The sequence below is a fragment of the Falco biarmicus genome, chromosome 11, assembly GCF_023638135.1.
Source record: "Falco biarmicus isolate bFalBia1 chromosome 11, bFalBia1.pri, whole genome shotgun sequence".
NCBI classification, from domain to species: Eukaryota; Metazoa; Chordata; class Aves; order Falconiformes; family Falconidae; genus Falco; species Falco biarmicus.
The window spans coordinates 5,743,537-5,757,291 of record NC_079298.1 but is presented as its reverse complement, the minus strand read 5'-3'; positions in this window follow the sequence as shown (position 1 = coordinate 5,757,291).

Here is a 13,755-nt window from a genome sequence, read left to right as displayed (position 1 = left end):
TACTCTGTTTATTTGCAATAAAGGCAAATTTTATTGTTGTGTTGTAAACCAAATGTTAACCTATTCTAAGTGCCGTTCAGGCACAGAAGGCACAAATGTTGCCAATCCAAATAATAAGCATCACGTGTATTCATTAAAACACCTTTTTTCCTTTTATGAGAAAGAAGTGACTAATCGATGGATTTCAGGCAGAACTAGATCATGTTATGTGTCAGGGCTGGAGTGTACCCTTGCACATGTTAATTGAGTTAATATTCCAAAAAGCCAAAACAAGATTGTGTTCACTGGTTTTCAAAAAAAAAAAAAAACCCACGACCCCACACGTCATTTGTCTAAATTAGTAACCTGTGCACTGTTGATGCCTACTAATAATTGGCATAATACTACTTTTAGATGCTGCATGTATGTGAGAATGTTTGGGTTGATCTTCCTTAATATTTTTCATTAATAGCCCAGAAGAGGGAGTAAACAACATATTTATGGAATTTAGATGTCAAAATGAGGAGAATTGTGAATGTCAGTGCAGAGTTAGAAAATAGAAGATTCCCATTTAGTAGAGCACAAGTTTATGTAGCTTTAGCAAAAATAATGCAAAACTGTTGAGTGGTTCCTTTGGGTAACAGCGGACAGGAAATTAGACGTGAAGTTGTACTTTGCTTTAACATTTGAAAAAAAAATAATGCGATCCTGTGCTGCATCATTAAAAGCTCTAGTCACAGAGCGGGGGGATATAATTGGTGTAATCTGGTTTCACTGATGCTCTCCTTTCTGCTTACCTTTCCACGAGGAAGGCGTTAAGTAATTAAAGGGCACAGAAGAACAGGAAAAATGATCAGGAGCCTGCAGGGATGGATTTAAGGAAGATTAACTTGTAGCTATGTGGCTTTGTTAACTCTATAGCTGAAGAGCGAGGCTGGCAAGGGAGGGAAGTGCTACAGCTTACAAATACGTAGTGTGTGTGCACTGGTAAGGGGAGAGGAGTTGGAGTAGTAAAAGGAGACGTCTTTGGGAAAGGGGAAGATGCTCGAGGAAAGCTTCCTGCTGAGGAGCACAAGGCTGTGTAATATTCTCACCTAGGAGCGTTGAAAGTCTTGTCGTGTAAGGCTGTTAAAAACCAAACTGGCCCAAAGGCTAACAAATGCACAGTGAAGAACAATCTGCATTCAGCGGATTAGTTGAATCGATAATGTCTTTTCCATTTACAGCTTCTGTTGTTGTAGTAATAATAATAAAATGTAATAAGCTTCAGAGGCTTTAATGCACAGGAGTCTGCAATATTTGTAATGAAGTTAAAAGTTACATGAAGTTACATGAAATTAACAAACGTGCAGCTGTAGGGTGGACTGCTGTCCCCGATGATGTGGTACTTTTATTTTTTAGAATGAAAGTTACTGTACAACACTGATATATGTCTCAAGTCATCCAAAGACCCACATCTCGTTTGAAAGACTTTATCCATCCTACCCCACTGCAGCCTTCAGCCTTCATAACATTATCGGGAGCAAGCCTGGCAATTGGGACGGTGGCAACAGAACGGCTCATCCCGTACTGCCGGGAAGTACACTTACATTTTGAAATGGGGTAAAACCAGATGGATGTTCTGGAAACACATGATGAAAACAGTAATGATGCTACTTGGTGATTGCATTTTGTCATCAGACTAAAAACTGCTCAGACATGATAATTCTGCAAGTTTTTGACGTCTAGGCCTTTGTACCTCTTGCTGTGCTGCGCACTTACAAGTACCGTGTGGGCCACTCCGTCCCGCTGCAGCAAAGGAAGCGTTATCTGAGATGGGAGCAAAAGGAGGAATTTTCCAGAATGCCACCGGTTGAAGTTCAGGTACCTTAAAAAAAAAAAAAAAATTATCCCATGTGCATGTACCTGCCTAAGCTAGCTGAGTCTCCAGAAATGAGCTGCTACTTAAAAGACTTGCGGTTTGGTGTTTTTGTAGTAGAAACGCTCAAATAGGAATATAAAAGCTATAGTAAGTTAAATGTTTAAAAGAAAAATGTAGTTCTGACATCTCAACAGCAAACTTCTTTGGAAGAGTGAAATAGTTTCATTTGTCTCTGTCTTTTTTCAACTTGTTGATAAAGAAATGTAATGGTTGAAAACACCTTTGCTGAGTTGAAAACACCTTTGCTGAATTTATTTAAATAGTGGAAAATATTTTTTTTACCTTTTTGACTTAATGGTAAGAAAGACTTCAGTGCTAGAACAGCAGCTGGTTTTTGATCCTTAATCTGTTAGTAAATCCTTTAGTTTACCACCACAGTGTTTTATTTGAAGTTAAAAACTAATGGCTATTTTCAGTAATTTTTTTTTCATTTTTTTTGTACAAGGCTTAAACATAGACAAGCCCATAAGTTGCCCTGGTACACTCATGTACAGTGGTGACACAAGTTAAATTACCAAGTTACCAGAAATTAATGTTTTTCGGTAACTACAGGGGACTTTAATTGGAAACTATGTTAATCGCGTAGTAATTCTCTTTACCTCGTCTGCATTATCTCCTGAAAACCGTGCAATTAATTTGTGTCATCACTGTTGCTGCTGCTGCCTTCAAACACAAACCAAATGAGCATTAGTTACTCACACACCCAGCAGTGGCCTATTTTCTTAAAGGACTTCCACAAATCACTGGCTGATTACTTGCTTGCCTGACAGAACCAGACTGCACGTACCACAGAAGGTGGCAAATAGTAGTTCTTTTCAAAGTCTGAGCTTTTAATCACCTAATAACCTTTTCGTTTTTTTCTTTTTTGCCATTTCCTTTTTCTTTAGAAGGAACATTTTTGTGTGTGTTTATAATATCTAATATTAGCTTGACACAACCTCAGGATTCTAAATGATTAGCTGGGACTCTGCCTTCCCCTTCTAGCAAAGATACTGGCCTCATTTTTCAAACTAATGTGAGACCTCAAGGTCCTCTTTGACTTGCCTCTAGCTGAGCAGCGACCAGAACCCCATCACATTTTCAGAATTGATGGCGAAGGTGGCGTCCCTCCCCAAGCACCGCCGGAGCTGGGACTGGGAGATCAGGAAGCCTGTGTGGTGTAGGGTAAAGGAACTCTCAGCGTGACCTGGCTGTGCAGCTCCTCCATGGGGAAAAAAGCCACCAGCCACCACATGTCTTCCCTGTTGGCTCTGTGGCCACTGTTGCCTCAAGCCAAACTTGTGACCTTTAAAAACACCTTTGGCCCGTGCCCACCTTCCCTGCAGACAATCACGAAAGGCAGCAGCTGACTGACAGCTTTACAACCCAAAGTCTTAGACGGGGTTGGAGACGGGTGGAGAAACCCAGTGTGCTGGGTTAAATCCATGGGGAACAAGACAGCAGACCCTCAGGGCTGGCTCTGGGGCAGATGAGAGGCTGGAAGGCTGGTTTTGCCTCGCGGTGTGACTCTGTGACCCATGAAACGGGCGTTTCTAAAGTTGCCGTTTAGGAGAGGGAGTTATTGACCAGTGATGGTAGAGACAACTGACCTCAGAGAGAAACAGCCTGGAGAACTGCAGACCAACTTCCAGAAGGCCTAGAAACAGAAAGATAGTCAAGCCCATTAGTGCCCACCTGCGGCTACCAGCAGAATTAGTTGTTTGCAGTGCCTTTCTTTAAAGACTTGTTTTCCCTCCTGCCAGACCCCCATGCTTCAGCAGAGCTGTAAAACTGAGGCCACTCCAGCTTGTCACTGAAGGTCTCCAAGCAGCTCTGCTCCAGCAACAGCAAGGTGTGAGTCTCCAAAGCGTGTCTCCCTCAGCAGTTACATTTTCCCCACAGCGTTAATGAGACACCCCTAAACAAGAACATGAATCAGTAAATAAGAACTACATAAAGGCAGCTGCTACATTTCCTTACGAGTGTGGCGGCTGGTGTTGAGGCAACGCCACGTGTCGTCCTCACCTGATTTTCAAAGCCAGCACTGGCTTCGCTTCCTGAACAAAACCCGCTCTTCCCTGGCTCCTGTACAAGGCAAGACCTTGTGGGTCTGGATCTGTTCGGAGTTCGCTGGCTCCCAGAGGAGGCTACGTGGCCTTGGACTTTTAAAAGAATGTGGTAAATACACCTGATTGACATTCAGCATGGTGACATGCTCCTTAGCTAAAGCAGCAACAGCAAACAAGTGGCTGCTCTACGTACACCAACTGGCACTCAAACATCAGGTTCATTTATCTGCAATCGGCATGAAAATGCAGTTGGAAAACAGGGAGTGTGAATGTGAAAAAAGGAATCGCCCTCCTCCCCTGAGCGCTGCCTGCCTGCGCAGTGGCCATGGGCAGAGTCTGCCACTCCCGGCTGTGCTAGAGGGGCAACCAGAGGCCCCAGTTGTGGGTTTTGCCCTTGCCCTTGGCTTACAAATTTTCTGCTGTAAGGGAAGTGTTTCGTGGGGTTTTTTTTCCCTTTCAGTTCCCCCTCCAAACCCAGAAGCATTGGTAACAAGAAGGAGACGAGCAGTTCAGTTGCACACAACGCAGCCAGAAGGACACAACAGGGTAGTTGGGGAGGCAGGGAAGGGATCTCCTGCTTGCCATTAATTACAGTAGGAAAATGGACTCACTCTGGAGACCTGATTTATTTCCAGAGTTATTGACAATCTTTTAACTGGAATGATGGAATGAAAAGCAACCGTTAGTGAGTTATGAAAGGTCGATAATGCCACAAATGAATATAAACAGCATATTTGAAATCCAGCCCGCCCCGTGTTCTGTTTATGCAACAATTTCATCCATGGTGATACAGCTTCCAGAGGGGCTGGAGCACCAGCTCTCCTTGTGCTGCCAGGAGCCTCCAAGAGGGCAGAATATGCCAGGTTACTGTACGGTCCGTTAGCACCCTGCAGTTGATTACTGTGGCAGTATGGACGCCTTTCTTCTTCCCCGTGCGTGGAGCACACTTCCCCAGCCCTGCGCAGGAAGGCGTAACACACAGCAGTATTTCAGCCTAATGCTGCTTATGCCATCCGTACGGCTGGTGCCTCTGTCAGCCTACAGCTGCTGTCTGGCAGCACAAAGGTGTTACAGCCTCCCACCGTCTTGGTTAGGTCATGCCAACGTCATGGTAAAGGGGTCTTAAAATGCTGGAAGCTTACTCGCATTGACAAAAAGATGTAGAGGCATTCGAGGGAGTCAGGATTGAGCCCGGAGCGATCATCGTTTGACCTGTGATTGGGTATCTTCATGAGATGGTTTCTGTTGCCTAATTGGATGAACTGAGCTTTATAAACAGGTCCCTTCCCTGTTGGTAAGCAGTTCACGGGCAGCTGTAATTGTTTGAATTTACAGTGTGAATAGTAAAAAGAGCTTTACTTAATGACTGCAGAAGCCCTTCTCGTGTGAGAGCTCTCTGGTATTTATTCACACCAGAATTCACGACGCTTTTGTTTTCTATGAACGCTCCTGCAAATAAAAACTTGCTCACTCTAATGTTTATGAATAAATGTGGTCGTAAATGCCATCAAAGCAAATCAGCAGGGTTTTATTTATGCAGGAAGATGCACAAATAAATGTTTGCTGTTTTCGCCTAGCTTTAGTGGGTGTTGAGGCGTGTGTTAAAAGCAAGGCTTTGTGGGCTCTCCACTCAGCACTCACACGTTATTCTTATTTTCCATCTCCTCCTTTCCTATGTTCTGATCCTGCCAGTGAATCCCTGTGCCCCAGGGGAACGTTATTAAAGTAAATGTTTTAGGTATTTATCCACATCCAGCAGCTTGCTGGGTCAGTGGATAAGGTTATGCAGGCTAGTGGGATTACTTGTAGGATGCCCAGGATTGGGACTCTGTCCTTAGGTAGAGAAGAGGCAAGGGGGGTTGTAACTGCAGCCTCGTGCTCCTTTCCTTGTGGCACCAGCAGATACCCACAACTGCTTTATTGGCATGTGTTGGCTCGTGGAGGGGCAAGGGGGGTGGGTTTTGTCTTATACAGAAGTGCAAGAGGTTATTGTGATCCTGTCTCAATCAGTGCCCTAATTAACTATAGGAGAGGATATTATTTTAAAATGTAAATGCCAAGCCTTGTTAAAGAAAATTAAAAAGCACTGAAATTAATGTAGTAGGAACTGTGGAGGTGCTTAAGCTAGAGTATCTATATTTATTAGCAAGGGAACTGAAAAGGAAGTATTTTCTGATCAGCGTTCAATCCTTAAACCGAGCCATTTGAATGTTACTTACAGAATATAAAGATGTTATGCAAATTTACAAATTTCCCTTCAAAATCTGCAGTAAGGGACTGGTTCCAGGAGTGAATTCTATGTCCCAGCCTCTAAAAACTATAAACGAATATAATCTGAGACTTACCTCTTTCCAGGATTTATCTGTAAATTCCCCTTCTTTTATCAAGATCATCTGGGATTTTGCGCTGGCCACACTTTCAGGGAGCTGGACTTGCTCAGGTCGTTTCCTTCATTCCCTTGTTCCCTTGAGGTCAGCAGAGCACAATAGTACAGAAATTTAAAAATCCACATTCAGCAACATGATAATGCCCATTTCTAAATAACACTATATAAAGGCATCTGACTACTTCAGCCCACAGACAGCCTGAATCAGAAGTGTAAATCAGAACTTGCAACATCAAACCCAAAGTCCTAGATACAAATGCATTAGAATGGGGAGTTCAAACAGAAAACTGGATGTTTTCAAAGGCTTATAGAGAAGAGCTTCAACTGATCACAGAGAGATGCTTCAGCTCTGAACTGTGATCTCAACCTGGCCAAGGTCAAAACTTCTGTTCAGACAATGTTTGTGCCTCCCCTGGAGCAGGTGAGAAGACAGGCCACTTTACGGCAGTGTGGAAACACAAAATAGAGTTTTTGTTAAGTACAACAAGCTCGTGTCTTTGCAAATATATGAAGTTCTTTGGCCTTCACAGTTCAACCAGTGGTTTGTTGTTTTCATGCTAATACAAATTCTTGTATTAATAGGAGCATGGCCTTGGGTTTCTCCATCCGTATGGGAAAAAGTTACTTGTCTGATGGTAAACAAAGAACAGAAGAATTGATTCACTGTCTTCACTTTTAAAAAGATGGTATGAAGCAATAGTGAAGCAATTTTAATTGTGACTGTGTAACACTTGCGATCAGTAAGATCATTTGTGTTCTGTTTTTAGGAATTGGGGTACGAAAGAGTACATACAGCATTAGAAATGCAAAACATGACCGCATGTTCTCAGGATTTTGTCAGTGTTACATGAAAGGGCACTTGTGCTGGGATGCTCAACTCTGAGGGTATTCTCTGTTCAGTGTGTATTTACAGAGATGTATGAATATTTGATTAATGAGTCATGGTCTCTGGAGAAATTTAATAACTGTACTGCTATACAAAGCCAGCTCCTTAACTGTTAACACAGCTGCCAATAGTGTCACTGACACTGGAGCCCTTTCTGCATCTAATATATTCTGTGGAGTAAATTCCTTCGTTACAAGAGAATCCATGGGACACATTATTCGGTTATCTGTTTTGAACTGTTGCAGGCTCAATTTACAGACCCTGATTTGTAAAGATTTTTCCAATGGAAACAAGCAGTGACACATGAGCCATAAAGCAGCAGTTTCATGAGGCTGTGTTGTTACAAAAGTTAGTTGGAAGGTCAGTTCTAAAGAAGAGTTGCTTTAAAAATTCTTACGCGATTGATATTAAAACAGGTGTTAGGGTTGCCCCAATTGCTATTTTCATCAAATATTTTTATAATATACTGTAAAAGCATATTCAATATGCAGGTGAAATAAAGTCTGTCAAAGCTATTGGTTGTGCATGTGCCTTACATGTATATAATCCAGTTCATAAAATGTAAAAGGAACAATGGATGAGAATATTGACATATAGCGGACGGATCCGACAAATTGTTACCACCTTAAAAACTGTATGCAGTGGGACTGCTCAAGCGGGGAAAGGTTGGTCAGGGGTCTATGATCTGCAGGACGTGGCAGAAGTTTTCTCCCCACCATGACACCAGACCAGAAGTGTTCTTCATTTTTGCTGAGCAGTTTCCTGAGAATAATTCACTGCTAATTTTACCATTTCTCCATTTTTATGCCTAATACCTGTGAAGAGATCAATTTTCACTTATGAAGTTAGGTGTATATTTTAGTGGTGTTCCTTCAGTTCAACTGCTTTAAATAATAGGGGGGGAAATGTCAAAAAAAGATAAATTTAGTGCAGAGGCTTTCACTAGAAGCTTTAACTGCAGGTTAGAATTATACATGCTATGCAGAATTTCCTGCAACACTTCTCCTTTGGGCCACAATGCATTACAGCAGACGTATAATGAAGCTGCTATAAAATCCGTGGTAATTAAGGGGGATTTGACAGTAATTGCAACAGTGAATCAACTTAATTATTACCTGCTTCAAAGAGAGCTAACCTGATGTTATAATCTAACCTTTCCTGCTTCTAAAATGAGAGATTAAACAAGTATATGTAGCATTTAAGAATTAAATCTGTTGAGATAGAATTATATTAATATACTTTTCATATACATTTCATACGTGTGTGTATAGGTACAAAGCAGTTAAATGAACAGCACCATAAGCTGACAAACTGCAGATACACTGACTGTATGCATTCATAAAATAAACAGAACATAGTCTACATCTGAGGCGAGCCAGCTTCCCTGTTATTTGCTGGAAGCATGGGGACCTATAGAAAGACCGTTGCCATAAAACACTACGACACACACAAGCCTAGTTCCTTGAACAGCCTTGTAAAGGGGATGTGATGAATGTATTGTCTTTCTGTGCTTAATTTTAAGCAAACTGTTCTGAAATACATTTAAGGTAGGCTGTAAAGCTGCAGAAGTGAGAAGCTGCTTAAGGACTTCACAGCCTTGCTGCTCTCTGCCCTGGTGCTGATCCCATCGTGACTCCTCACCAATGAACGTGCGGTATTGGAGGTTCCAGCATTACACAGCACAGTGGAGATACGCCTTTGTCCAACACTGGTTTGCCGTTTTTGAGTGGCACATGACTTGCTCTTGAACTAAAAAGAAGCTGCTTGCAATGCCTTCTAATTACTTTGAAATGTGGGCTGGAGATTACAGAGCAGCAATGTCCAGACCTCCAGGTGCTTCCTTACCCTGCCTTCAGACAGTCATCATAAACAGCAGGGAGAAAGCAGCCCGACATAACATCGGTCTAATCAATTCCTGCACAATCAACTCGGCTTTTTCACCTACTGCATCAGGTGTGCTGAACCCCATGCCACTCACTCAGGGTCTGTTGGCTGAGCCCATAAATACAAGCATGCCTCTTGCATATGTTTCCAGTGCTTTTGAGATGTGGTACCTGAAAGCAGGAGATTGTCACAGGGTAGCTGATCCAAACCTTTCTCAAAACTCTTCCCCGGCGTTGTACCTGGCTGGTATGTGCAGTACCGTGTCTATAGCAGGTGCATTTCAGCAGTAGTATTCTGGAAGATAAGAGGTGCAAAAATGAAGCACTAGCTTTGAAAAAAAAAAAAAGAGAAGTAGGCATTATCATCGTCATCATCACAAAAACCTGCCACAGCAACTTGCACATGAAGTTCACCTGAAAAATCAACAAAATTAGCTTCAACTCTGCTTTGAGGAGGGATTTAACCAAGCGAGAGAGACAACGAGGGACAGGCTCACGCATGCCCTTAAATTTGCTGCTGTTTATTACTTCTTGTTACACTGTGAAACAATAAATTCGAAAGACTTCCTGTTTGGGTTTTTGTGTTCTGGCCCTTAACATGCTACTAGATAATAACTGGGGTTTATTATCATAGGGCTCAGTTTTCAGGGTGTTATCAAGCTGACAATGTTGAACAGACAAGTAGGTTAAAGCTGTCACTTGCCATGAATATGTAATTTAGCTGTATGGCAAGAACAAAGTCTGAAATTGCATTAAGCCAAAACCATCTCATCTTGAGGACACACACTCATAGAAGATTACAGCTGTTGAATCTGCCTTAAAGTAAACTTGAAAGTCCGCCAGGCTTTGAATAGTGTTATACAGTAAAAATGGTTGAAAAAGCCAATTCAGCTTGGTGGTAATAAAAAATCTCATTCTATTGCCAGCCTTGTGATTGTAAATTAAGAATAAACATCTAACTTGCAGGAGAAAGCAGGCTGTGATTTCTCTTTAAGTATTGACAGCATAATGTCTCCATCAGTAACTACACTGATAAACTGTGGAAGCCTCATGGTGCATGGCAGCTCATCCCGGGACACATGCCCTAAGTGCGTCGCACCCGTACCGAGGTTTTTACCTGAAGTCGCCCCTTACCTGAAGCCACAGAGAGATCCTCTTCTACATCTGTTATTCAGTAAAGGGTAAAACGCTTCAGGCTCAGCTTCTTTCATGGGTTACACAAGCCAAACACTTCTGACCTGCCTTCCACCACACATGTGTTTCTCTTGTTCTTGGTGAGCTGGCCCTTTGTGAAGTCAGGAACAACACGCTTCCAGGAGGAGAATGCCCAGGAACCTGCTGCTTATCATCACAGACCACCTTCAGCTGCCATAGGTAACTGGCAGTTAAATATCCAGCTTAAGAATTGCACCTGCCCTTCTGTGCGATCCCTGGGTGAGGGGGCTCTCCTGAGAACAAACTGCTCTGGGGACTCAGGAAGAATTTTCCTGGGAATTGACACCAGTGTTGCTTTGGCCTCTGTTAAGTGGCTGTGGAGAAAGTCACGATCCCTCCTGCAGTGAAAAACCTCACACTGAGAAAAGACTGAGGTACCCGAGAGCTCTCAACACACAGCTTCTCTCTGGCCAGCGGCAGCCTGAGGCCCTGTAGCTCTCACAGTGCTCACTCCCATTTGGTATGTGCCGAATGTGGGGGAGACCACAGTAAACCAGGGCCTCGCGTGCACCTGGTGCGATGCGCATGTGCTCACAGCCCCGGGCGTGTGCATCCCCTTCCTGGAAGGTGCCTGAGCACAATGCCAGCCAGGCACATCTTATGAGGTACCAGGGGCTGCCTTTCTGGTGGCAACAGTGGCTTTCTGCTCATGTGTAAGTAGAGGAAATGGCAGACTTTAAATAACAAATTTTCACTGATGCCTTTTGCTATTTTTACAACGCATTTTAAAATAAATGAGAGATTAACACAGACAAAAGTACTTAAGGTACATGCTCAGTAACTATTTTTTCATAACGTTTTAATGGATTCAGGGTTGAGCTCCACTAAAATCTGGATTTATTAGAAACACTCCATGCATTTCAATGGAGTTTTTCTCATGAATCTAGATATTTTACATTATTTCAGTAGAGCTGACCCTCTGATTCATTAGAAATGCTCCAATATAACCCATGGAGCATTTCTAATGATTCTGGTTTTACAGCAAATCCAAGGGTCAGCTGTACTGAAAACAATAGTGCTAACCTCTAGGTTTATTAGAAAAATGCTTTGTGTCTCAATGGAGCATTTCTAATAAATCAGATAAATAGGGATCTCCCACAAAAATGCTCTGCTGGTGAAACAGACAAATGGATTTGTTGTTCTTGATCTTTTTAAAGCAAAGACTGTTTAACAGACTTTTTTGTTGCTTATTCTAGTGTCATCCCCTCCTATATACAAAGTCGAGGTCCTCACCATTAAAACTTTGTAAATAGTTCTCATAATGCCATCAGGCTGAGAAACAAGCACTGCTGTCTGAAACCATCAAGCATTTTCACTGCACTGAAGAAGACCCTATGGCACGGCCGACTTGCGTGACATAGGAGCTGTAGTTGCCAGGTCAGGGTTCAGGGGTCTGGTGCCATGCCGCTGCCTGGGGTGGGTCCTTTCGCACTCTGCTCACTGCCTCTGCTTCTGCCACAGAAATGGGGAGAAAGGGCACGTGTTAAAACAGCTCAGCAGTGGGGATCACCGTTGATCCACTGTGGGTGCACATGAAATTTAACTGCAGCAGATGGCACTGAGATTTTTTTTAAACCTTTAAGCTAGCTTTATTTTTCTGAAGTTCTTCTAATTTTACTAGAAAAAATTGTCATGAAATGCATGGGACATTGTGCCAGGCCACAAAACAAGATTTTAAAAGTAACTCCCACATACCATCTTGACAGGCCTCTCTCCACTCACCAGAGTGTCAAGTCATGCAGAAGTTACAAATTCAGGGCTGAAGCTGCGGAGACCCATCACCATCTCCCTTTGGATCATCCCTCCACTTGAAGCGCTCTCCTCCTTATGTGTGTGCCTGCATTCCAGTCAGTGTATGTACACATGCACAGGCTCTCTGGAGGGTGCTGGGAGTTTAGTCCCATCAAGAAAGCCTGTCTGTGTGCAGGTAGGCTGGGTGACACGTCCCAGAAGCTGCAGCGAGAGCCTGGCTGTGAGACCTCTGTAGCAACGCTCCTTCCCGGCAAGAGGAGATTCTGCCGCGCAATGCCAGCAGGAATGGGAATCGCAGGCATGCACTGAACTCATGTGTTGATCCAGTCCTCGAGGAGTAAATGCCTATGCTGTGAAATGCAAAAAAAAAGCCTTGGTAAGCTGAGACAAAGCTTTCTGTTTTAGAGGAAAGGCCAATGAGATAATTTCAGTGACTCAAGATTTGGTTAGAATGTTCCATATTTATTGAGTATATTATGAAGTGTCCAGATGTATCCCTGTGGTTCAAATACCATACATAAACCACAGTTACTGCATTTGGATTCCCTGTTCTCTCTGTGTGAATTGCAAATCCTCAGCTAAAAGCCAGTTAGTCTCAGTTTGAACAGTATTCCGGTCCCCTTCCCTGCACTCCCCCACGACTTCAAGAAATCTGCTGACCAGTTTCTCTGAAAACCTGAAAATAAAACATGCTGCAGTGGTGACAAATCCACAAAACCAGAAACTCCACTTTAAAAGTGATTGGTGTGTCGGAGTGGATCCCTTTATAATTTTTGTCTCTTTCTTTTTTTTTTTTTTAAGCCAAGTTAGATGATTTTACCTAGCAGTGACTGAGAAATTCACAACTGAGTCAAACAAAAGGAATTTTACCTATGGGGTGCTGGACATCTGCCCGTCTGCCTGGTGCTTGAATATAGGATTGTTTCATTGCCTGAGTGTGGGAAGATGTTGAACCTGTCTGCTCAAGTTACTGGGAGCCCTTCATAAGGATTAGGGGTCTGTGACCACCATTGATTTCCCTGTTGCGTGTTCCCTGGCACACAAGTTCATGCTGCCAGCACGGTTGTCCTCTAAATGATAAACAAGTTCTTTAGCAAAAATTGCAGGTCAGGGTGGGAGCCTGCTTGGTCGGGGGATTATAGCAAATCCAGCAATGGGATTTCAAGGTTTTTCTACCCCAGAGGCACTGGCAATATCACCACCAGGCAACCTCCTCCCCCTACCCACTCAAATGAGATACAGCAGTTTGTCATGTCAAGCCTTGCTGCTGAGTGCTGTGTCTAGGGCCTCTGGCTGTCAGAGGCAGGATTTCATCTTGGGGTCCCTAAGGCCATATAGAAACCCTAAAATGTTCATTTATGTTTCTTATTGTCTGGCCAAATCTGTGTGTGCTTTAAAAATACCTGGAAATTTAAAGGCTAATGCCTGATTACTGTGGTTTAGAAATTCATTCAGTATTTTAAAATTAAATACATTTATTGTTATAAACAGCCATGCCTTTGTCAACTTTTAGTTATTCTATGTAAACTGTTTATGTATTAAATGTTTCCTTCTGTGATGTTACTTCCTGAGATCCATCTCTCTCATTACGTTTTTGCAAAGCAGCTCCATAAAAGATAAATCTCACTTTACAGGTCTAATTCATAGAGATATCTGTAAAGATGTATGTGTAGTGCGTGAGTACT